Raw genomic sequence first — 25734 nt, 5'->3', positions numbered from 1 at the left:
CCTCCATACAGAATGGGCTCCATATAATACTCCATACAAAATGTGTCCCATATAATACTCTATACAGAATGGGCCCCATATAATGATCCTTACAAACTGGGCTCCATATAATTCTCCGTAAAAAATGGGCCCCATATTATACTCTATACAAAATGGGCCCATATAAAGATCCTTACAGAATGGGCCCCATGTAATGCTTCACATAGAATGGGCCCCATATAATGCTCGATACAAAATGGGCCCCATATAATGATCCTTGCAGATCGGGCTCCATATAATGCTCCATTCAGAATGGGCCTCATATAATGCTCCATGCAGAATTGGCCCCATATAATGCTCCATACATAAAATATAAATAATCAAATGCTAACCTCTCTCCTCATTCCTTCCTGGCTGGAGCCCCTGTCTCCTCAATGTCTCCTGATTCTGCACTGCTCAGCGCAGAGGGCATGCTATAGTGACATCATTGTGCCTTCTGCCCTGAGATGTCACTGAGTCACAAGATGCGGAGGAGACAGGAGCTGTGGAGGAACAAGGACTGTTAGGTATTTCAAACAGTTTAAAGCATGGAGGGTCGTGGTGCCTTGACTCATGGGCTCCATAACAATCTGGTGTACCCAGCGGTGAGTGGGTCTCGGCACTTGCTGGGTGGTAATGCCAGCCCTGCCTGCCTGCAAGGGCCCCTCTCCACCTCCTTGCCTCGGTACAACTGCACCGGCTGCACCATCAGTATGTCCGACCCTGGCCAGCAAATAACTCGAAAGAGTTCTATCCAATGCTTCTTCGGATAGCACTTGTTCTAATTTTATAGTATGGGACTATTCCAATAAGCCTTTATTTTCTCATGCTGAAGCGGCATGAGAAAAAAATCTCTGCATGCTGCAATTGGCAGTGAATATCGAATGTCACGTACCTATACAAGTGTATGAGTTCGTACAAAAAAATCAGACTGCACTGGGATGTCATACACTAATGTGACCCCAGCTTTAGGGTTCGCTCACACTTGCATATAAAAATCGGTCTCAGTCTCATCTAGAAACTTGGACAAGTGGAATCCAAATGTTAACCTTTTGTCATGCAAGTGCTATGCGAGTGCGCAATTATTTTCTCAGCTCACCTCTGTATGACAGCCATATGCGCTGTGTATTTAACATAATCTTTGACGTACTATAATGCTCTATGTTGCTTAAAGCAAGTCAAAAATGAGAAAGCAATGTTATATAAAGCGTGACATGGTCACTGGAAAGTGAGGGGAGATATGTGTCATGACTCATGAAGATTACCTAGAAAATGTGCTCCAGCATGTTATGTGCTGAGGGGTTAATCAGCCATGCCAGGGTTGGGCTTTTTTGTGAGAGGCTGTAAGAGATGGGCGGGATGGCCACTCACCATATCTTCTCCTCAAGGCTGTGGTTTGTTAAAGGAAACCTGTCAGCAGGATTGTGCTCAGTAACCTACAGACACTGTCAGGAGGGAGCCATTACACTAATTAAAATGATACCTCGGCTGATGAAATTCATCTTATGGTTGTTGTTTAATCTTTATTTTCAGTTAATGAGATTTTCGTGATCCGGGGCGGCCTGTGGGGGGTCTTCATGTGGTGCTTTGCTTACTATACATATTCATCTGTATGGCTTCTGACAGGTCACTGATCCCTCATTAACCTGCCCCCTATTTTACATACTGAATATAATATGTATTGAAAAAAAAAATCACATTCAGCCGGCGGTGCCTGCGCAGTAGTAGCTATTGGATTGCCGATGGATGCTACTGCGCAGTCGTGGCCGGTGCTATTTTGAAACAGAAATTGAGTTTTTCAGCATAAATGTACCGTATATCACTAAATAAAATAATTTGATGCATATTATAGATGCGATCATGCTACAGCACAAGCACTGCCGCGTACACCTTAGTGGTGAATGTGAATTATTGTTATTTTTTTCAGTATGTAAAATAGGGGGCAGGTCACTGATCAGTGACCTGTTATAAGCCATACAGATGAATACCTAAGCAGGGAACCACATGAAGACCCCCCACAGGCCGCTCCTAAGCACGAGAATCTCATTTACTGAAAACTGAAAATAAAGATTAAACAACAATCACAAGATGGATTTGATCAACCAAGGTATCTGCGTATCAACCTGACAATGTCTGCAGGTTATTGAGCAAAATCCTGGTTCCTTTTAAGTTAAATGTCCAGGCAGCCACTAAGTTTTTTTTTCCTGGCTGTGGATCTGGAGGCAGGAAGCTCCAGAGAAGTACACCAAAAAAAGAAAAAACACCTCCGCACTGCTGTTGTAAGTTAGACCCTTCAGTCTCCCTATTATATTGCCTATTGCCGCTTTTAGCCTAAAAAATGGAATAACTTTACCGGGGTGCTGCTGTATAATAGTCCATGAATAATATCAAAAAAAGGGGGAGTGCGCTTCATCCTTTTTCCCTTTTTTTGATATGCTCCAGAGAAGTGTTTATGCACAACTGTGCTAGACTCTGTTAATTGTTCCCTGAGCGAGTAGATCCGCTCAGGCTTATGGACTGTGCTATACGTTATCTTTTGTTTTCTCATTTTGCTAGAAAAGGCCACGTTTGTGTTATTCAAAAACACACTGGATCAGGCCGGTTTCACACGTCAGTGATTCCGATATGTGTGGTGACAGTTTTCTCACGTACCAGAGACACTGACTCACGTAGATGCAGCGCCCCAGAGTCCTGGTCGTTGCAGTACTGATGCTCCGCCGCTAAGGGGGGCTATGGTACGTCTGATGGCACTGAAGGAGTTCTTCTGACCAGGTATCACAGTCACCAATACACTTCACAGTCTGGCCTCTAGGGGGAGCTAAGGGTTCTATGTATTAGGCCACTCCTCACAATCTGGTAAAACTGGGGGTTAGGCAGAAAGTTAGACAGAAGCTGACTGGGTTGGAACCAGGCAACACCTTGTGGCAGAGGGTGTTGTAGGGGAAGATTCAGAGGGGTCCCTGTCAGGGGTGGAATCCTGACAGAGGCCTAGCAAACAGAGAGAACGTTACGGGACCGCGCCTGTTATGATCCCAGTGGTAGAGGATCTCTGATATTCCGGCAAGATAACAAAAAACATAAATACTGCTCTAGGGAGGTGGAAACTGGGCTAACCGCAAATCTGATCCTAACACAACAACTAGAAGTAGCCGGTGAACGTGCCTACGTTGGTTCTAGACGTCTCGAGCCAGCCGGAGAACTGACTACCCCTAGAGGGAAAATAAGACCTCACTTGCCTCCAGAGAAATTGAACCCCAAAGATATAGAAAGCCCCCAACAAATAATAACGGTGAGGCAAGAGGAAAACACAAACGTAGAGATGAACTAGATTCAGCAAAGTGAGGCCCACTAGTTTAGATAGGCAGAAAATAGATAGTGAACTATGCGGTCAGCAGAAAACCCTACAAAAACATCCACGCTGAATATTCAAGAACCCCCACATCGACTGACGGTGCGGAGGGAGAATATCAGCCCCCTAGATCTTCCAGCGAGCCAGAAAATCACATATTAAGCAAGCTGGACAAAAACACTGAAAAATGCAAATGATCCAAAGTATTCAAAACGGACTTAGCTTTTCTTGCATGAGACAGACTGAAAGGAATCCGGAGGAGACCATATAGGACTGGATACAACGATGCCAGGCAAGAGACTGAGTCCAAAGGAGACCTAAATAGGGAACACCCGCTGCTTAATGACACAGCTGGAGCTCAGGCCTGCAACAAGACATGCCTAACACAATACCGTTAGTGACCACCAGAGGGAGCCCAGAAACACAGTTCACAACATGCGCCTGCACGATATAGCGGCGGTACCCCAAGAAAGGACAAGAAGCGAGGTTCATTGTGCTGAGTGAGAAACGAGATCAACGCAACAAGGAGAATACCAGTAGGAGTCGTGCTGTAAGACGAGGCAACATCCTATTGAGGCGCATAACCGGTGGCCGGAACGCCGAGGAAGTATAGAGCTCCAGGCCAAACTTCAAACCTATGGCAGGACAGTCAGTTATAGGCGGGCTGTCTCACCCAATTGACCCAGGAAGACACAGGGGGGGGGGTAACAACAGGAGTGGGGCGACGCTAGAGTCCCGGAAGAGATCCGAGCCTCCCCATCATACGGGTGCGTCCTAACCATAAGATCTGGGGGACGTGGAAGAACATCAGAATTGAGTTGTGAGGGAACACGAGAAACAGACACAACAGCTGTGGGGACTATCCCATGAGCACAGCAGGGGAGGACCACAACACACAAGCGCTAGAAGGTAGGCACAGATTTCCACCTGCAAAGGGAACTCTGGAGGTGCCATCGGACCGGCCAGGCTTGCGCTGCCTGGTTAACCGTATTCCGGATTGAGGATCCTGAAGTCTTCAGTAAAGAGGTAAAGAGACTGTAACTTGGTGTCCTCGTTATTTACTGCGACCTGCACCGCACCACCATAACATCATCACCATTCCCTCCACCTTTATTGTACGCCCCTCAGCAGGGTCACGGACCGGGTCTAGCCACCGTGACAACCCCAGAACAGAGACTTAGAGGCCCGGTACCGGGTACCCCTCGGCCCTGCGGCAGTGGGGGCGCTACATAGACACATTAAAATCAATGTGTCTCTGCACATGTCAGCGTGTTTTCACAGACCGTGTGTCCGTGTGCAAAACACGGAGACATGTCAGTGTTCGTGGGAGCGCACAGATCACACGGACCCATTAAAGTCAATGGGTCCGTGTAAAACACATACCGCACACGGATGCTGTCTGTGTGCAGTCCGTGTGCCCTGCAGGAGACAGCGCTACAGTAAGCGCTGTCCCCCCAGCGTGGTGCTGAAGCCACCATTCATTTCTTCTCTCCAGCAGCGTTCGCTGGAGAGAAGATATGAAAAATCTTTTTTTTTTTTTTTTTTGTGTTTAAAATAAAGATCCTTGTAACCACCCCCCTCCCACCCCCTGTGCGCCCGCCCGCTGGAAATCAAATACTCACCCGGCTCCCTCGCTGCTTCCTCTCCGCACCGCAGCTTCTTCCTGTATGAGCGGTCACGTGGTGCCACTTATTACAGTGATTAATATGCGGCTCCACCTCCCATAGGGGTGGAGCCGCATATTCATCACTGTAATGGGCGGCACCACGTGACCGCTCATACAGGAAGAAGGTGCGGCGCGGAGAGGAAGCAGCGAGGGAGCCGGGTGAATATTTGATTTCCAGCGGGCGGGCGCACAGAGGGTGGGAGGGGGGTGGTGACAGGGATCTTTATTTTAAACACCAAAAAAAAAAAAAAAATGATTTTTCATATCTTCTCTCCAGCGAATGCTGTTGGAGAGAAGAAATGAATGGCGGCTTCAGCACCAGATGCAGGGGACAGCACTTATCTCTAGGGCTGTCTCCTGCACGGTCCGTGTGGTACCCAGTCGGCACACGGGCGGCACACGGCTGCCGCACATGTGCCACACTGATGTGCCACGTGAGCACACGGACACACGTACACGGATAACTCCGGTACCGATTTTTCCGGTACCAGAATTATCTGGACGTGTGGGACAGGCCTCACGCAGTATTTGAATAAACCAGTAGAAGAAAAGTTCCGGTGTCTACCTCTGTGAGTAGCTGAGTGAGATGCATTACCACAAAAGATGAAGATAGATAGATGATAGAAAGATATTAGATATATAAAAAATATATAATAGATAGATAGATAGATAGATAGATAGATAGATAGATAGATAGATAGATAGATAGATAAAGAAGAAAAGGGAAGGCAGCACTCCTTATATATCAGGTGAATCAATTAGATCTGAATAAATCCACTTTTTTTCACCTGATATATATGGAGCGCTGCCTTCCTATTTCTTCTTTATGGATTTTGTCAAGTATTGGATGAATTGCTGAGGAGGCATGAGCACCCACCAATGTAGTGTTGTGCTGTTCTATTTTTTTCAAGATAGATATATAGCTATATAGATAGATAAAAAGAGAGAATAATTAGAGCAGCACAAAATGCAAAAGAAAGGAAAAGGAAAAAATCGGGTGCAAAGCCCCCCAGGCACAGACCAAACCTCAATTATAGGAATCCAAAAAATGTAGGCAGCACACCATTCTCAGTGGAAAAAGCAGGAGCTACTTATATTAGCCCACTTCCCCAACATTTAGGTTCATGAAGATGTGAACCTTTTTCAAGGCTTGAAAAAGGTTCACATCTTCATGAACCAAAACGTTGCAGAGATGGGCTAATAAAAGTAGCTCCTGCTTTCTCCACTGACAATGGTGTGCTGCCTACATTTTTTGGATTCCTAGATAGATAGATAGATATTAGATAGATAGATAGATAGATAGATAGATAGATAGATAGAATAGATATTCAGCAAACATATTATCTTACAACCCTGCTACATACTATAAAATAGTACCATTTAGAGCCTTTCATCTGAAGTTTATTGTCCAGCTTTTTGTCATGATCCAGTCTGGGTTTTGAGTCCTGTCTGCCCTTTTGCCAGGCTGATTATATCATGAGTTAACTTTGTTCTGCCTCATTCAGGTTCAGGTTTGCTATTTAGCTCCACTGCATCCTGCAGGTGGTGTCAGTTATAGTTTCTGCCTACGGCTTGTGTAGCTGACTCTGCGTACCCTGATTTGTCCTGCTGCTTTTGCTGACTGTATCTGTGTCTGTTAAATTCCCCTCTCCCTCTTTCCGTCCCGACTCTCTGTTCCCCTTTCATGTTTGGATTCCCTGGTGCTTGACTTGGCTTGGACTCTGACTTACTCTTTCATTTCATGCCTTTGGCATATCTGCTCCTGACCGGTATTGAAACATTTGGTTTGTTTCTGACTCTGTTCTTGGTTATTCCTTTGATGCTGTGCTACAGGTCAATATTGACCCTGCTTGTTTTACTATTCTGCTGCCACCTGGTGGTGGCCTCGCTGCTGCGCTGCAGGTCTGCTTCTGCTGTGTGCAGTCCTCCCTCCACTCTATTGCCATCTAGTGGAGCTAGTGATGATCGAGTATACTCGTTGTTTGGGATTCCCAGAGCGTGCTCGGTGATCTCTGAGTATTTTGTGCAGTGCTCGGACATTTAGTTTTTGTCGCCTCAGCTGCATGATTTACGGCTGCTAGCCAGGCTGAATACATGTGAGGAATGCCCGTTTGTTAGGGAATCCCCTCATGTATTCAGCCTGCCTGGCAGCCACAAATCATGCAGCTGTGGCTATGAAAACTAAATCTCCGGGCACTACAAAATACTCAAAGATCACCAGCGCATGCTGTGGGAAACCCGAGTAATGAGTATACTCGCTTATCCCTAAGTGGAGCTGCTTCTACCTGCATAGCAGCAGCGTGACATTTTTAAGCTTATTTAACAAAATATATAAATTAATGACTGAAAAAATGACTTTGGGTCACCACTATTTTATGAAACCAGAAAAAGTAAAGCAGACACCTGTGAGCTGGTATTATCAAGCTGGGAAGGTCCATGGTTATTGTTCCCTACTCAGCCTAAAAATACCAGCCCTCAGTCAATCAAGAAGTGGCACATTACATTAAATGTGCTTTGCACGGCTATTCCCTATTTCCCTGGTGCATTGGCAATTGGTGTAATTGTAGTTGTGGTTCATGTCTGCTGTTATTTTCTTCCAAAAACACAGCTGACATCAAGCCCTGGTGTTAGGAATGGAGAGGTGTGACTGGATCTGCCTTCACCTAGCCAGAGCATAGTAAAAGCCAATGATCACGGTAGTTTGGACATCCTCAGCAGAATAAAAAGGGGAAAGTTATGGAAGGGATGCAGAATCAGTCTGTCTCAATAAGCAATGACCAGACCTCAGGTGCAACAGGGAAAAATACCTCACTTTTACTGGAGCATTTGATGATAATGTTGATGACAGCTCTCCACTGTTATTCAGTACACTGAGCCTCATGGTGTGATGAACCCAGCTCTTTTCCGGCAATTTGTAGTATCTCTCCTCACTCTCGCTGCATATAGAACTATATATGCACTAACACTTCTCCTCTCAGGTCTCAGCCTTGACCTTGGCATCCACGGCACCTCAGGCTTACAGAAAAGTACCTCAGCTTTCTTCCCACCGCTGGCAACTAAGGGTCATATTAAGACTAGTGTTGAGCGATACCGTCCGATACTTGAAAGTATCAGTATCGGAAAGTATCGGCCGATACCGGCAAAGTATCGGATCTAATCCGATACCGATACCCGATACCAATACAAGTCAATGGGACACCAAGTATCGGACGGTATCCTGTATGGTTCCCAGGGTCTGAAGGAGAGGAAACTCTCCTTCAGGCCCTGGGATCCATATCAATGTGTAAAAGAAAGAATTAAAATAAAAAATAGGGATATACTCACCTCTCCGGCGGCCCCTGGACTTTACCGCCGTAACCGGGAGCCGTTGTACCTAAGAATGCGCGCTTGAAGGGCCTTAGATGACGTCACTGCGCTCTGATTGGTCCGTAGCGGTCGCGTGACCTCTACGTGACCAATCACAAAGCCGTGACGTCACCTAAGGTCTTTCAAGTGCTTGAAATACCTTAGAAGACATCCGCAGCTTCTGATTGGTCGCATAGAGGTCGCGTGACCGCTACGCGACCAATCACAAAGCCGTGACGTCACCTAAGGTATTTCAAGCGCTTGAAAGACCTTTGGTGACGTCACAGCTTTGTGATTGGTCGCGTAGCGGTCACGCGACCGCTACGGACCAATCAGAGCGCAGTGACGTCATCTAAGGCCTTTCAAGCACGCATTCTTAGGTACAACGGCTCCCGGTTACGGCGGTAAAGTCCAGGGGCCGCCGGAGAGGTGAGTATATCCCTATTTTTTATTTTAATTCTTTCTTTTACACATTGATATTAATCCCGATACCGATTCCCGATACCACAAAAGTATCGGATCTCGGTATCGGAATTCCGATACCGCAAGTATCGGCCGATACCCGATACTTGCGGTATCGGAATGCTCAACACTAATTAAGACATCTCTCCAGTCTCCACTGATCCCTGTGAAAGACAGCACAGATTTTGCTGGAGTCCCAATAGCGACCACATCAAAAGCACTCGATGGCTTCCTTGATCTGCAGCACCGCTTAATCCCAGGGGATGCTTCTCCTGGGTTCTGTAGTTCTCCTGCAGGAGCTGCTGCTCACCAGACTTCACAATAACCAGTACACTAATAACAAGTGTGTGTATAAAAATTGCTAAAGAGGGTACTAATTAGTTTGAATACTCAAAAAGACCTGGACAACCCTGGAAGATAGCAGTGGTAGATGATCACAGAATCCTTTCCATGGTGAAGAAAATACCCTTCATATTTCCCAACCGAGTGAAGAACAGTCCCTACGAAGTATGTATTTCAGTATCTAAGTCTACCATGAAAAAAAAACTTCATGATAGTGCAGCGCCCCAGATTCCTGGTCGTTGCAGTAATGTTGTTCTTCCACCCGGAGAAGCAGTATTACATCTGAAGGCAATAAAGGAGATCTTCTGTCCATGTATCACAACCACACCACACACTTCACACTCCAGCCACCAGGGGGAGCAAAGGTTCTATCTACTAGGCCACTCCTCACAGTTAGGTAAAACTGGTAGTTGGAGGGAAAGTTAGAGAGTTCCTGGCTGGAGACTGAAAGAGAAAGGTCTCCAGGCCAAGCTGGCTGGAATGATTTCTAGTCAGATCCAGAATACGGTCTGAGGAGGACGAGGGACACGGAGCTGCGCCTGCCCCACATGTGGCAGCATCCAAAGAAAGAGACATTGAAAGGAAGCGTGTTGTAGTGAGTGAGAAACGAAGGCATAGCAACAAGTGGATACCAGAGAGGATAGTAGACGTGAGGAGCTGCATCCTTCTGGTGTGCGTTCCGGTAGCCAGAATATTGAGGGAGTAAAGTGCTCTACGCCGTTGCTTCAGAGACTGGCTGGACAGTCAATTCCAAGTTGGCTGCCCAACCTTAGTACCTAAGAAGAGACGGTGGCAACTTGTGGGGGTCGGGGCGTCTCTAGGGTCCCTATAAACAAGCCTCAGGCCATCAGTCATACGGTTTTGTTCTATCCGACCACGGGGAACGGAGAGAGAAGATTAATAACAGTGAGGACTTAATTAGAGCTTAAGCAAGTGAGGACCTACTGTGTTACTGTGCGCATAGGAAGGCTATTGCATTCCACCTGGACAAGGAGACTCAGGATTGGCCTTCAGACCGGCTGGACTCTGCCTACCCCGTGATCCGGTGCCCAGGACTGTGGACACTGAAGCCTTCAGTAAAAGGTAAAGAGACTGCAACCTTGTGTCCTCGTTATTCACCGCGCCTTACTCCATCCACCATCTACACTTTGGGAAGCCCTGGGGATACACTTCACCTGTGGGAAGGTATACCATCTAGCTGCCATAACATCACCCCAGCGGACCCCTAAGCAGCGTCGGTCACCCTGACCAAATACCACAGGTGGCGTCACGAACTTTATACAAACATTTCCTTTCGCTGGGCGCCCCTCATAGGGCCACGGACCGGGTCAGGACACCGTGACATCCCCCGAAATGAAGGACCCCGTGCTGAGTACCCCATTGCCCTACTATGTGGGGGTGATCCAAGCTCAAATACAGAGCCCCTTAGGTATCCATGAATTAGCCTTCTTTTCCTGCTTCATCGAGGAGTAGATATTTTCTAAATCTCTGTGATCCACAATATAGGACCCTGCTTTATGTTCTCCATAAATGAGGTTCAGTTATATACTGTAGTGAACCTGTATCTATAAGTGAGGTTGTATCCCATTGTCCCTAATACATTATCCTTATATGATTATCCTGGCCATAGAGCCACTCAAAGTTTCGGTTTTGAACATCGCTTATCTAATTAAGCTGTGTACACATTTAATAATACTCAGTGAGAATAATTATGCAGTACACTACCCCTTTATAGTTATGTTGGCCATGGAGGAATAATCAGCAATATTCTGCCATTGTGACACTGTTAGGAGATACACACCTCCAGGTGTTCCTCTCAGACTGTGGTGGTCTAGGGAGAGTCCTGTGACGTGGGTGGACATATTTTGTGTGATTGGACAATTCAGATGAGCCCGTTCCTTGCTTACTGTAGTGATTGGTTAGGGGGTCACTTAACAGCTGAACCACATGCTTTGAGTTAACGAATAGTGGGATTCTGATAAGAAAGGAGGTGGGATCTACATACATATGCATATTATCCTTCTTACCTTACCTATACGGATACACCGGTTTGGCCAGCAGCCATGCCGATATCATGTTAAAACTTTATCATGCACCTTATGTAATTTTGTTGCACATTATATCCAAACTGCCAGCCTCTGATGACTCATGACCGTGATGAACGGTTGATAAAAACGCGTAGGGATTAATCTTCAGCACAGCAGTCAGATAGGAATGTAGTGACAGACTCAACATGTAGGAGCACTTTAGCCTTCTATGCTATTTAGAAAGTGTTATCCTTATAGCTGAGCAGTGTAACCCAAGATACTCAATTTAGAGAGTGTTATTTCAATATAGGAGCGAACTAGTAATACCAATCAGCATTAGCTCAATATAAACTTCTTATAACAGGAGTAGCTATAGGACCAGGTAGGTGGCATCACTCAGTAACAGTCTGATTTAGGGCTCCTTTTCACTTGCGAGAAATACGTCCGAGTCTCGCAGGTTAAAACCCAGCTCTGGTGCCGGCAATCCAGAGCGGAGCGTGCAGCTCCATGTATTGATGTGCGGCTGCATGCTCCGCTCTGGAGTGCCGGTGCCATAGCAGGGTTTTAACCTGCGAGACTAGGACGTATTTCTCACAAGTGAGAAGGTTCCCTTAGGAAGAAACTACTGTTTCCCAGAATCAAGACACCTTATTGCATCTTAAAACTATATTACTATAGAGCTAACCAAATAATTGAATAGTAACTACACTAACAATCTTTAGTGCTACACCTCCAGGAAGTGGGAGGAATGGAATCATGTTTCGGCAGTTACAGCCTTCATCAGGTGTATCACAAAAATATACTTATCCATCTTTATATGGAAGGGAGATGTGGGAGGGGAAGAGGGCAGGGAAGCAAAAGGTTTAAACATGTGCATATTTAACCCTTGCTCTGTGCTTTTGTTTAGAACCATATTCATATTGTGGCACCCTAAGGCTGGGTTCACATTGCGTTAACAGCAGCCCGTTCAACACATACGGTAATGGGCTGCTGTTAACGCAAGTGCCGGTATGGCAGCGCTAGTGCAGATAGAGCATCTGCTAGCTCTATCTGAGCTAGCGGTGACGGACTCGGAAACGCTGCAGCCCGCGTCTCGGGGTCTGTCACTCAATGACGGCACATTGCTAGCGCACGAACCATTGTGGGCGTGCGCTAGCGATGCTTCCGACATTGGATTCAATGGCGGCGTTAGCGGACTGCGTTACACCGCGTTATGCCGCGGTGTAACATAGTCCATCTAACGGACGGGTTTAACGCAATGTGAACCCAGCCTAACCCTTATCCCATTTTAGACATTTCTGCCTCAAGGAGAATATGAAATCAAATATAGGACCAATATATAGATTATAGTAACTGAAAGGAAATGTATGTGTTTGTATACATATATTTTCTGTATGTTTAATGTCAGTTCATTTTAATTCATTTCAACCCAATTACGTCACTATTGTTGAAGTTCAAACACTATGCAATATAGATAACGCAATATATGGTAGTTTTGTAATATAGATCAATCTGTACAGTATATGGGAATTTGAACAAGTAAGGTTTTCGTGAAAATGGAGACACTAGAGCTTTACAAATCCATTGCAACACCATCTAGTTGTCTTGTAGTGAGACATAAAAAGTATAATAAAAAAAATATAGAAATTAATATAAAAATATAAAACATAATAATAAAACACAAGCAATAAAACAAGAGGACCAATTTAATAGAGTAACAAGCATAATATGAGAACCTATCAATCCAGAAGGATTTAATAATTCAGTGCTTAATGTATTTTTTATTTAAAAAATATATTTACAGAGAGTACGGAAAGTATTCAGACCCCTTTACATTTTTCACTCTTTGTTTCATTGCAGCCATTTGGTAAATTCAAAAAAGTTAATTTTTTTCTCATTAATCTACACTCTGCACACCATCTTGACTGAAAAAAAACAGAAATGTAGAAATTTTTGCACATTTATTAGAAAAGAAAAACTGAAATATAACATGGTCATAAGTATTCAGACCCTTTGCTCAGTATTGAGTATAAGCACCCTTTTGAGCTAGTACAGCCATGAGTCTTCTTGGAATGATGGAGCAAGTTTTTCACACCTGGATTTGGGGATCCTCTGCCATTTCTCCTTGCAGGTCCTCTCCAGTTCCATCAGGTTGGATGGTGAACATTGGTGGACAGCCATTTTCAGGTCTCTCCAGAGATGCTCAATTGAATTTAGGTCAAGGCTCTGGCTTGGCCAGTCAAGAATGGTCACAGAGTTGTTCTGAAGCCACTCCTTTGTTATTTTAGTGTGCTTAGGGTCATTGTTTTGTTGGAAGGTAAACCTTGGGCCAAGCCTAAGGTCCAGAGCATTCTGGAAGAGGTTTTCATCCAGTATATCTCTGTACTTGGCCGCATTCATGATTCCTTCAATGGCAACCAGTCATCCTGTCCCTGCAGCTGAAAAACATCCCCATAGCATGATGCTGCCACCACCATGTCTCACTGTGGGGATTGTATTGAGCAGGTGATGAGCAGTGCCTGGTTTTCTCCACACATATCGCTTAGAATTATCACCATAAAGGTCTATCTTCATCTCATCAGACTAGAGAATCTTATTTCTCATAGTCTGGGAGTCCTTCAGAGTTTTTTTTTAGCAAACTCTATTCAGGCTTTCATATGTCTTGCACTGAGGAGAGGCTTCTGTTGGGCCACTCTGCCATAAAGGCCTGACTGGTGGAGAGCTGCAGTAATAGTTGACTTTGTGGAACTTTCTACTTTCTCCCTACTGCATCTCTCGAGCTCCGTCACAGTGATCTTGGGGTTCTTCTTTACCTCTCTCACCAAGGCTCTTCTCCAATGATTGCTCAGTTTGGCTGGATGGCCTGGTCTAGGAAGACGTCTGGTGGTCCCAAACGTCTTCTATTTAAGGTTCATGGAGGCCACTGTGCTCTTTGGAACCTTGAGTAACTGCAGAAATTCTCTTGTAACCTTGGCCGGATCTGTGCCTTGCCCCAATTCTGTCTCTCAGCTCCTGAATTTACCAAATGGCTGCAATCAAACAAAGCGTGAAAAATGTAATGGGGTGTGAATACTTTCCATACCCGCAGTATAATACAAATGTTTATTAGAAATATTAAAAGTAGAAACAACCAGGTGTGTGTGGAATACAACCTGAAAAATGCTTACACCTAAGGCACTACACCACCCTGTGTATCCCCACCCTTATCAAAATGCTTTCACAAAATAATCCATAACATTGGCCTACAGCGTCTTAGCATATCCCTGCACCAAACAACCGGTCACATATGTGACACACTATGACAAGTCCCAATAGGAGACCTCATGTCATAATCAATAATTTTCACTTTTTAATATAATTTTTTTATACACTTACTATAAAGTGTGACAAACTGTAGGGACACTACGGTTTGCTGCGCACTCTGCACTTTATAGTAAGTATATAAAAAAATTATTATATTAAAAAGTGAAAATTATTGATTATGACATGAGGTCTCCTATTGGGACTTGTCACATATGTGACGGGTTGTTTGGTACAGGTATATGCTAAGACGCTGTGGGCCAATGTTATGGACTATTTTGTGAAAGCATTTTGATAAGGGTGGGGATACACAGGGGGGTGTAGTGCCTTAGGTATATGCATTTTTCAGGGTGTATTCCACACACACCTGGTTGTTTCTACTTTTAATATTTCTAATAAAGATTTGTATATGGAAAAAAATTATTTTGACTAGTACATCATTATTCCCTAGTGGAATTGGGTTGACCTGATGAAGGCTGTAAGCTGCTGAAACACATTGTGTAAACTAGTGTTTTAATAATCTTTTATTTTTAAATAAATGCTCATTGAAGCAATAAAAAATATGCCTTCCTTGATTCATTCGTGGCAACAGAAAACAGCGCTAATTCTGGTTTCCATTTTTCATTCTTCCACTGTGGGAAACTCCTGGAAGTGGTTCCCCTGTCTCTCCGGGAATAGCTGTAGTCTATCACTTTTGAATCCAAACCAAGACGAGAGTTGAGCCCCAGAGAGCACAACTGTATCAGGTGAGCAATTTTCCTTATACAACTCACCTTATACAACTTGACATAAACTTACTAAACATAGATAGCACCACATTTTTAAAAAATATTTTTTTCTTCTAGGATAATCCATACAAATAATGAATCCTTAGTGCTGAGAGACTTGAACTAAGCTTTTAATCAAACTCTAATTGCATAACTTTTGGACTTTTAAATTCATTAATAAAAGTTATTCTTTAGTAAAATACTCCAATTGGATTAGACAGTGAAACAAAAGCAGAGGGTTCACCACAAGGTGCAAACCATTAATCAGCCTTAAAAATAGAAAGGCCAAATAGGACTTTGCCGAAAAACATCTGAAGAAGCCAGTCCAATTTTAGAAAAGCATTCTTATGCATATGAAACTACGAACATCCTGTACCGGAATGATGGAAAGAAGAAAGTATGGAGAAACCTTGGAACGGCTCATGATTAGTGTTGAGCATTCAGATACCGCAAGTATTGGGTATCGGCCGATATTTGCTGTATCGGAATTCCGATACCGAGTTCCGATATTTTTGTGATATCGGAAATCGGAATCGGAAGTTCCCAGTGTATTGTTCCCAGGGTCTGGAGGAGAGGAGACTCTCCTTCAGGCCCTGGGATCCATATTCATGTAAAAAATAAAGAATTAAAATAAAAAATATAGATATACTCACCTCTCCGGCGGCCCCTGGACCTTACCGATGTAACCGGCAGCCTCCGTTCCTAAGAATGAGGAGTTTAGGACCTGCGATGACGTCGCGGCTTGTGATTGGTGGCGTGAGCGGTCACATGAATGGTCACGCGACCAATCACAAGCCGCAACGTCATCGAAGGTCCTAAACTCCTCATTCTTGGGAACGGAGGCTGCCGGTTACATCGGTAAGGTCCAGGGGCCGCCGTAGAGGTGAGTATATCCCTATTTTTTATTTTAATTCTTTATTTTTTACATGAATATGGATCCCAGGGCCTGAAGGAGAGTTTCCTCTCCTTCAGACCCTGGGAACCATCCAGGATACCTTCTGATACTTGTGTCCCATTGACTTGCATTGGTATCGGGTATCGGTATCGGCGATATCCGATATTTTTCAGATATCGGCCGATACCATCCGATACCGATACCTTTGAGTATCGGAAGGTATCGCTCAACACTACTCATGATCCGTCGAATTGCAAAAAAAAGGGCAATCCCACAACTGTTTTTTGTTTGGCTTTTTTGCTAGGTTCACTCAATGCTAAAACTGACATGCCACTAGGATTCTCCAGGTCACTATGAGTTCATAAACACCAAACATGTCTAGGTTATTTTTATCTAAGTGGTAAAAAAATTTTCCAAACTTTGTTAAAAAAATAAAATAAAATAAATTGTGCCATTTTCCGATACTCGTAGCGTCTGCATTTTTCGTGATCTCAGGATGGGTGAAGGCTTATTTTTTTGCGCACCGAGCTGATGTTTTTAATGATACCATTTTAATGCAGAAACCTTCTTTTTATCGCTTGATATTGCATTTTAATGCAATGTCACAGCGACCAAAAATACGCAATACTAGCGTTTTAATTTTTTTCTCGCTATGCCGTTTAGCAATCAGGTTAATCCTTTTTTTATTGATAGATCAGGCGATTCTGAATGCAGCCATACCAAATATGTCTAGGTTTGATATTTTTTATTTTATTTTGAATGGGGCGAAAGGGGGGGTGATATTTTTTTTATTTTTTTCATATTTTTAAAAACATTTTACTTTAACTTTTGGCATGCTTCTATAGCCTCCATGGGTGGCTAGAAGCTGCCATAGCCCGATCGCCTCTGCTACATTGAGACAGTGCTCAGATTGCCTCTATGTAGTAGAATTACAGCGTTGCTATGAGTGCCGACCACTGGATGGTGCTCATAGCATTCTGGCACGGACAACAATGGAGGTCTCAAGAAGACCTCTGGTTGTCATGCCGAAGAACCGATGCCCCCGGTCACATGACGAGGGTCACCGGTGCACGTATTTCCGGCTTGACTGCCGGAAGCGCACGTCAGAGTTTGACAGCGGCATTTAACAAGTTAATAGCAGCAGGCAGATCGTGATTCCACCCGCTGCTGTTGCGGGCACATGTCAGCTATACAAAACAGCTGACATGTCCTGGCTTTGATGTGGGCTCAGCGCCGGAGCCCACATCAAAGGAAGAGATGCGACCTCCGCAGTACTAGTGTGGCGGAGGTCACGAAGGGGTTAATTGAACATTTTATTTATGATAAATTAATTTGTCTAATTACCTTCGAGCCCCTGAAATGAGGAGGTTTTGAAGAAAAATGGTTAATTAATCTTGAAAGTCTGCACTTCAGTTGCATCTCAGTTGCTTTATTTTAAATACTGTAAATATAGTGGCCTGCAGAGCTGAAATCACAAAGATTCTGTCACTATCCAAATATCTCTGGACCTAACTGTATGTGTTTATGGCAACATAGACTTACACAGTTTCACATACATGTGTACACATAAAGCATAAAACAGAAAAGCCTCACAGATTGGCTTCTGGCACATCACTATTGCAGCCAATCAGTGGCTCTTGAGCAACTGCAGCCTTCACCAATTCATCTGATGGAAAAATGAATTCTGGAGCTTTACCTTCTGGACCAGCGTTGTTCCTTTAACTGCAACTCTGTTTCCCCTGGCAGTATTGTGTCATCAAATAATTTCACTTGATTGCTGAAGCCAATGAGTGGCCATTGACTTTGAGTGCCATGCATGATTTTAATCCATGACGACATAGTGTGTTACTGTAATGCTGCTGCAGTATAACGCAACCTCCACCAGTGGGACCTTGAGAGGGGAGTGAGACTGTGTAAACAGAGAAGCACCACAGAGCAGCAGCAAAGGCGCCACCAAGTGGCGAGAGAGTGGTCAAACAAGCTGAGTCAAAAAACAATAGGCAGAAGTACTAAAGGGATCAGCAATACACGCAGTCATGAACAAGCCAGGAGGTTCAGAAATGGTCAGAAGTGGATATGACAAAGTCAAAAGGCAGAAGAGAGTCCAAATACAAGCAAAGTCAGAAACCAGAGAATTCAAACCGAAATACAGGGAAACGCTGGGAAAAGGGCTGACAGAGGGAGTCAACAGACACGGGGTAAGTCAGGGATCACAGCAGGAAAAACCAAGGGCTACCAGAGTCAGGTTCACATGCCGAAGGCAGAACTATACCTGACACCACTAGCAGGATGCATGGGAGCTAAATAGCAAACCTGAACCCAGAATGAGGCAGAGCAAAGTTAACTCTTGACATGATCCACTATGAAAAAGGGCTGACAGGATTAAACCCTGGAACGGATCATGACAGTTACAAACAGTAACTGAGGCTGATTCCTGATCTTTCATAGAATCATCCTTACCTGTCAAGGCGAGATCCTGCATGGAGCGCCAAACAAAGGAAGATTGGCAGTCATCTTATGTTTCTTTCATTTTCTGGTAATTGTGCCAACAGTTATTGCCTTCTCACCAAGCTGCTTGCCTATTGACCTGTACCCAACCCCAGCCTTTTGCAGGTCTACAATTTTGTCCCTTGTGTCCTTAGATTGCTCTTTAGTCTTGGCCATGGTGGACTGTTGGAATGTGATTGATTGTGTGTGTAGACCGGTGTCTTTTATACAGGTAACGAGTTCAAACATGTGCAATTAATACAGGTAATGAGTGCAGAGTAGGAGGCTTCTTAAATAAAAACTAACAGGTCTGTGAGAGCCAGAATTCTTGCCAGTTGGTAGGTCATCAAATATTTATTTCATGTAATAAAATCCTATTTAACAATTTAAAAATCATACAATGTGATTTTCTGGATTTTGTTTTTAAATTCTGTCTCTCACATTTGAAGTGTACCTAAGGTCAAAAAAAATATGGACCTCTCCATTCTTTGTAGGTGGGAAAACTTGCAAAAATTGGCATTGCATCAAATATTTATTTTCCCCACTGTAGCATTTCCAAGACGGCAGGTATTTCAGAGTGTTCCCTATTAAGTAGTGTTGAGCATTCCGATAACGCAAGTATCGGGTATCGGCCGATATTTGCGGTATCGGAATTCCAATACCGAGTTCCGATATTTTTGTGATATCGGAAATCGGAATCGGAAGTTCAGGACCTGCGATGATGTCCTGTGATTGGTCGCATGACCGCTCATGTGACCGCTCACGTGACCGCGACGTCATCGAAGGTCCTTCACTCACTGCATTCTTAGGAATGGAGGCTGCCGGTTGCACCGCTAAGGTCCAGGGTCCGTCGGAGGGGTGAGTATATCCATATTTTTTATTTTTATTCTTTATTTTTTACATGAATATGGATCCCAGGGCCTGAAGGAGAGTTTCCTCTCCTTCAGACCCTGGGAACCATCCAGGATACCTTCCGATATTTGTGTCCCATTGACTTGTATTGGTATCGGGTATCGGTACCGGCGATATCCGATATTTTTTGGATATCGGCCGATCCAATCCGATACCGATACTTTGGAATATCGGAAGGTATCGCTCAACACTACTATTAAGCAATGGTAATTACGGTACCTACCAAAAGTGGTGCAAGAAAGGAAAGGTGGTGATAGGGTCATGGGCGTCTAAGGCTCCTTGATGGCAGTGAGGACTGAAATCTAACCCGTTTGGCCTGATCACACAGATGATCTACTGTACCACAAATTGCTGAAAAGCTTAATGCTAACTATGATAGAAAGTGTCAGAAGTTCAGAACACAAAGAGCACGACAGCTTGCTTGTGAGCTGCGGATGTCCAATAGTGAAAAAATCAACAGTATGCAACTGAAGTCTGGTCTGACTAACCCCATTTTCTTCTTATTACTTTTGCAACCAATTTTTCTATTGGATCTCTGGTTGTATGGAGCAAGAGAGACATATTTGCCAATCAGAAATGGACGTGCTAGTATCAGAGCAAACAAAATGATCGCATACTAAAATCCGACTTTTTGAGAGATTTTTTCAGACCATCTCAAGTCCTTATAGACCTGGATCCCCAGCCCATGGTTTGTGAGACACATGTGACTCTCAGTCATATGATGTGTGAAATTAGCATCAGATCTAACAGCTGTGAAGAGCAAGTCTCCAGATAATGAATGTTGAACCTAAAGGTACCTTCACACTAAGCGACGCTGCAGCGATATCGACAATGATGCCGATCGCTGCAGCGTCGCTGTTTCGTTGCTGTTTGGTCGCTGGAGAGCTGTCACACAGACAGCTCTCAAGCGACCAACGATGCCGAAGTCCCCGGGTAACCAGGGAAAACATCGGGTTACTAAGCGAAGGGCCGCGCTTAGTAACCCGATGTTTACCCTGGTTACCAGTGTTAAATGTAAAAAAACAAACACTACATACTTACATTCGCATCCCCCGGCGTCCGCTTCCCTGCACTGTGTGAGCGCCGGCCCTAACAGCAGAGCAGTGACGTCACCGCTGTGCTTTGCTTTCCGGCCGTCACTGACACACTCAGTGCAGGAAGCTCTGAGCAGCAGCGCGGATGCCGGGGGACGTGACAGACATCAGAGGGTGAGTATGTAGTGTTTTTGTTTTTACTTTTACAATGGTAACCAGGGTAAATACCGGGTTACTAAGCACGGCCCTGCGCTTAGTAACCTGATATTTACCCTGGTTACCATTGTAAAACATCGCTGGCATCGTTGCTTTTGCTGTCAAACACGAAGATACACGCCAATCTGACGACCAAATAAAGTTCTGAACTTTCAGCAACGACCAGCGATATCACAGCAGGATCCAGATTGCTGCTGCGTGTCAAACACAACGATATCACTATCCAGGATGCTGCAAAGTCATGGATCGCTATCGTTATCGTTGTAAAGTCGCTTAGTGTGAAGGTACCTTAAGAGGAGAGCAGATCTGGATGTGAATACAGTGGCCTTGGGAATGGAGGGATAAATTAAGTAAGGGCTAAGCTGGAGATAAGATGATATTGCCATCTAGAGGGTAAGCTTGAAACTTGATGTGATGGTGTGTTGGCAGTGATTGATGTAATTGGGGTAATGTTGGAACCCTCGGATGTAAGTATACTACCTCAAGGCAGAGACAGATGGCCGTATGAAGAGGAGCAAGACCAGAACGCAATGCACGGACTAGCTGGCGGCTCTCCTGATTGGAACCTGATAGCTACATGTATTTTTATGCAACTGTCATGCTAAAGTCGATAGAACCGCCAGCCAGTCCATGCACTGTATTATGATCTTGCTCCGATTTATACGGCCATCTGACTCTAACCTCAAAGTGTTTTCTGTGGGGAAGCTTTGACTGTCGTAATACTGATAATGGGGGCTATGGTTGTCACTTCTTTGGTGGGCATGAAGTAGGAGCTGGATAACATTTGGAACCGCTGCTGGAGACTAGGGTTGAGCGACTTTTATTTTTATAGGATCGGGTCGGGTTTCACGAAACCCGACTTTCTCAAAAGTCGGGTCGAGTGAAATCGGCCGATCCTATAAAAAAGTCGGGGTCGGGGTCGGCCGAAACACGAAACCCAATGCAGTGCAATGGGATACTATGGTTCCCAGGGTCTGAAGGAGAGGAAACTCTCCTTCAGGCCCTGGGATCCATATTAATGTGTAAAATAAAGAATTAAAATAAAAAATATTGATATACTCACCTCTCCGACGCAGCCTGCACCTTACCGAGGGAACTGGCAGCCTTCTTTGCTTAAAATGCGCGCGTGAATGGCCTTAGATGACGTCACGGCATCTGATTGGTCGCGGCCGCCCATGTGACCGCCACGCGATCAATCACAAGCCGTGACGTAATTCTCAGGTCCTAAATTCCTAATTCTAGGAATTTAGGACTTGAGAATTACGTCATGGCTTGTGATTGGTCACGTGGCGGTCACATGGGCGGTCGCGACCAATCACAAGCCATGACGTCATCTAAGGCCATTCACGCGCTCATTCTTAGGAAGGAAGGCTGCCGGAAAGAAGCCGAGGGTGAGTATATTCCTATTATGTATATACTCACCCTCGGACGCGCCCTGCTTCTTTCCGGCAGCCTTCCTTCTTAAGAATGAGCGCGTGAATGGCCTTAGATGACGTCACGGCTTGTGATTGGTCACGTGGCGGTCACATGGGCGGCCGCGACCAATCAGAAGCCGTGACGTCATCTAAGGCCATTCACGCGCGCATTTTAAGCAAAGAAGGCTGCCGGTTCCCTCGGTAAGGTGCAGGCTGCGTCGGAGAGGTCAGTATATCAATATTTTTTATTTTAATTCTTTATTTTACACTTAAATGTGGATTCCGATACCGATTTCCGATATCTCAAACATATCGGAACTCGGTATCGGAATTCCGATACCAGATTCAGAAGATCGCCAACCTCATGGCCGACCCCACACAGGGGTCGGGTCGGGTTTCATGAAACCCGACTTTGCCAAAAGTCGGCGACTTCTGAAAATGGTCGACCCGTTTCGCTCAACCCTACTGGAGACACTAGGTTTTTTTGGGTTCCTTTGATGCATAATGTCTTTGGTCATCTTTGACATTGCTGTAAATTTGACTTCCATTCTTCATAAGTGTTCTCTTCTGACATCTAGTAAAGTAAATGACAAGTAAATGGTAGAAGCATGGCAGATTTTCTGTAACTTTATTTTTTCAAAATTTCTATATCACCTGAAAATGTTAGTGTCAAGCAAAGACTCAAATATTAGGAAGACATAATAGAAAGTAAACATTACAAAGGTGAGTGGCTTACATCTCCTTTGATCTGATGTTATACTGTGCTTTTCTGAATTGCACATGACTTTCCCTACAATTCAGAGTATAATTGAGATGACGCAGCTAGGGAAGGATCAGACCCGTGACACCAACAATATTGTGGTAGAGCCATAGGGCATTCACAGCAGTGTGCCTGCTGTATAGTTCTCATGCTATAATATGTCTGGACAGTCTTCATGTGGCTGTCTGCTATGGTAGATGAATATTCCCTTTGATTTATTCTGTTCTTTACAGGAGACTTGATATAGTGTATGACTTTCTGCTGGTGGGTGCAATCTAACGTGGGTTAAAGAAAATGTATGAATCTTATCTCACAAGTTTTTATTGATTTTGTCTCAAAATCAGGCTCTGTGGTTGTCTGATCAATATATTTTTATGTCTTTTGCGGTTGGCTAGTTCACATCATCATATCAGTGCCAGTGCCTGGAAATGCATCTGGGGGGTTCACGTTCGCAAGGATCTGTATGAATGAGCCTCCTGGGTGCAGTTAAATTCACAAAACTCATGAGTGAGTAAGAATATGTATAATTATGTGTACAGTTACAATAGAAATTATTCAATTCCCATTGCAAATAGAGACGAGCAAACTGATTCAATGCAAGCTGAATTTTTCTCAGGGAAAGACTTGGTGAGCGAGACCTAATAACCCGGGCTCCTGCAATTTCCCTAAGACTAGGGAAAACCTGACTGACCCTCTACCTGAAGTTTACACTGATGGTGTGCATGTTCAGGCCTCAAACCTCACCCTAACTCCTGAGCTCAGCCCTAGGCTGAAACCTCCACCCACCACCCAGTGAAGAGGTAATACTTAAATACCCACAGTTAGCACAGACAAGGATAAAGGAAAATATACACCATGCCGCAGACACTCAGGAATACACTATAAATGTGCAGGGCAAAATAAACACAAATATAGGAAGGAGTAAATAAGACGAAGGAATATACACCACCAGCAACGAATCTCCAACCACCAGCTCTCCACTCCAGACCGAGATAACAACGCAAGACAGAAGCTATAATCGGCGATGCCCAATGATCAGGAGAACTATTTAAAGGCCATGGAAATGGCCCAGCTTCCTATCCGAGGATCAGGTAAATTTACCCCGGAACAGCTAGACCAAATCTAGCAGACGCCAATGAGTAAATAGTGGTCAAAAGTGAAATTACCACTGTCTGTCCTGGTCTGAACAGCATCTGACATGACAGTACCCCACCTTCTACGAGGGACCCCAGGGCCCTCACGGCTTATAGGACCCGGCTTGTCCGGATGACGGCGGTGAAACAACCTGACCAGCCGGTCAGCATGAACGTCCGAGGCTGTTACCCAGGACCTCTCCTCAGGCCCATAACCACGCCAGTGTACCAAGTATTGTAAAGTGCGACGCACTACACGAGAGTCAACCACCTTGGAGACTTCAAACTCCAAATTACCATCCCCCAAGACTGGAAGTGGCATAAGCGCCGCGTCCACAGAACCCACCACCTTCTGTAGAAGAGACCTGTGGAACACGTTGTGTATCTTATACACCGTAGGGAGGTCCAATCGGTACGCAACTGGGTAATGACGGCGGTGACCCTAAATGGACCAATAAACCGTGGACCCAATTTAAGGGACGGTATCTTGAGTCTTATGTTTTTTGTGGATAACCACACCCAGTCATCCACACTCAGGTCCGGACCTGGCACACGCCTACTGTCAGCCACACGTTTGTACCTAGCACCCACACTCAACAGGCGCTGTTTAACTCTCCTCCAGACTGATGACAATTGTGTTCCTAACTGGTCCTCCTCCGGAACGCCGGAAGAGCCCCTCTGAGCTCAGAAGTTTTCCGCCATTGCATTTTTCTTAGGCAGCAGAGGACAGATGTTAATAAAATGACCAGTTTTACCACAGTTAAAACAGGCTCCCTGCTTCCTGAGCTCAGGGGCTCGATGCTTGACATGTGACACCCCTGCGATTTGCATAGGCTCCGTGGGCTCACCTGCAGCAACCTCACGTGAACCTAAACCCTCTCCCATAGGCGGTGTCTCATGCTCCCCCTGACGCAAACGGCGATCAATGCGGACAACCAGACTCATAGCGGAATCTAGAGAAGTAGGAGTCTCGTACATCAGAAGGGCTTTTTTAACCCTTCCAGAAATCCCATGTATAAACTGACTCCGCAATGCTGCATCATTCCATTGGGTATCGATTGCCCAGCGACGAAATTCAGAACAGTAATCCTCTGCAACTCGCTCCCCCTGGCGAATAGAGCGTATCTTAGTTTCTGCCAGAGCCATTCTGTCAGGTTCATCGTAGATTTTCCCAAGAGAAGAAAAAAAACTCTCCACAGAGACAAATGCCGCAGAATCAGATGGCAAAGAAAACGCCCATGCTTGGGGATCCCCACTTAACAATGACAACACCAGGCCCACACGCTGAGCCTCATTACCCAAAGATATCGGGCGCATACGGAAATATAGTTTGCAAGCTTCACGAAAAGAAACAAATTTACTGCGTTCCCCAGCAAATTTTTCAGGCAACGGAAATTTAGGCTCAGTAACTCTTCCTGTCGCTCCAGCTTGCACATTGGACACTGCTAGTCCCTGTTGCTGCACTGCCCCCCTCAACCCAGTGACCTGTAGGGACAGCGCCTCCAACTGGCAGGTTATGGAAGTCATGGGACCATGACAAAACAAAAAAAAAAAGAAACCCCTTTTTTTTTTTTCTTAGTTGTTGTGTGGCCGATTATAATGTCAG

Source organism: Ranitomeya variabilis, chromosome 5 (genome assembly GCF_051348905.1).
Source record: "Ranitomeya variabilis isolate aRanVar5 chromosome 5, aRanVar5.hap1, whole genome shotgun sequence".
In the NCBI taxonomy this organism is placed as follows: domain Eukaryota; kingdom Metazoa; phylum Chordata; class Amphibia; order Anura; family Dendrobatidae; genus Ranitomeya; species Ranitomeya variabilis.
The sequence above is the reverse complement of the archived record's forward strand: the minus strand, read 5'-3'. Positions refer to the sequence as shown.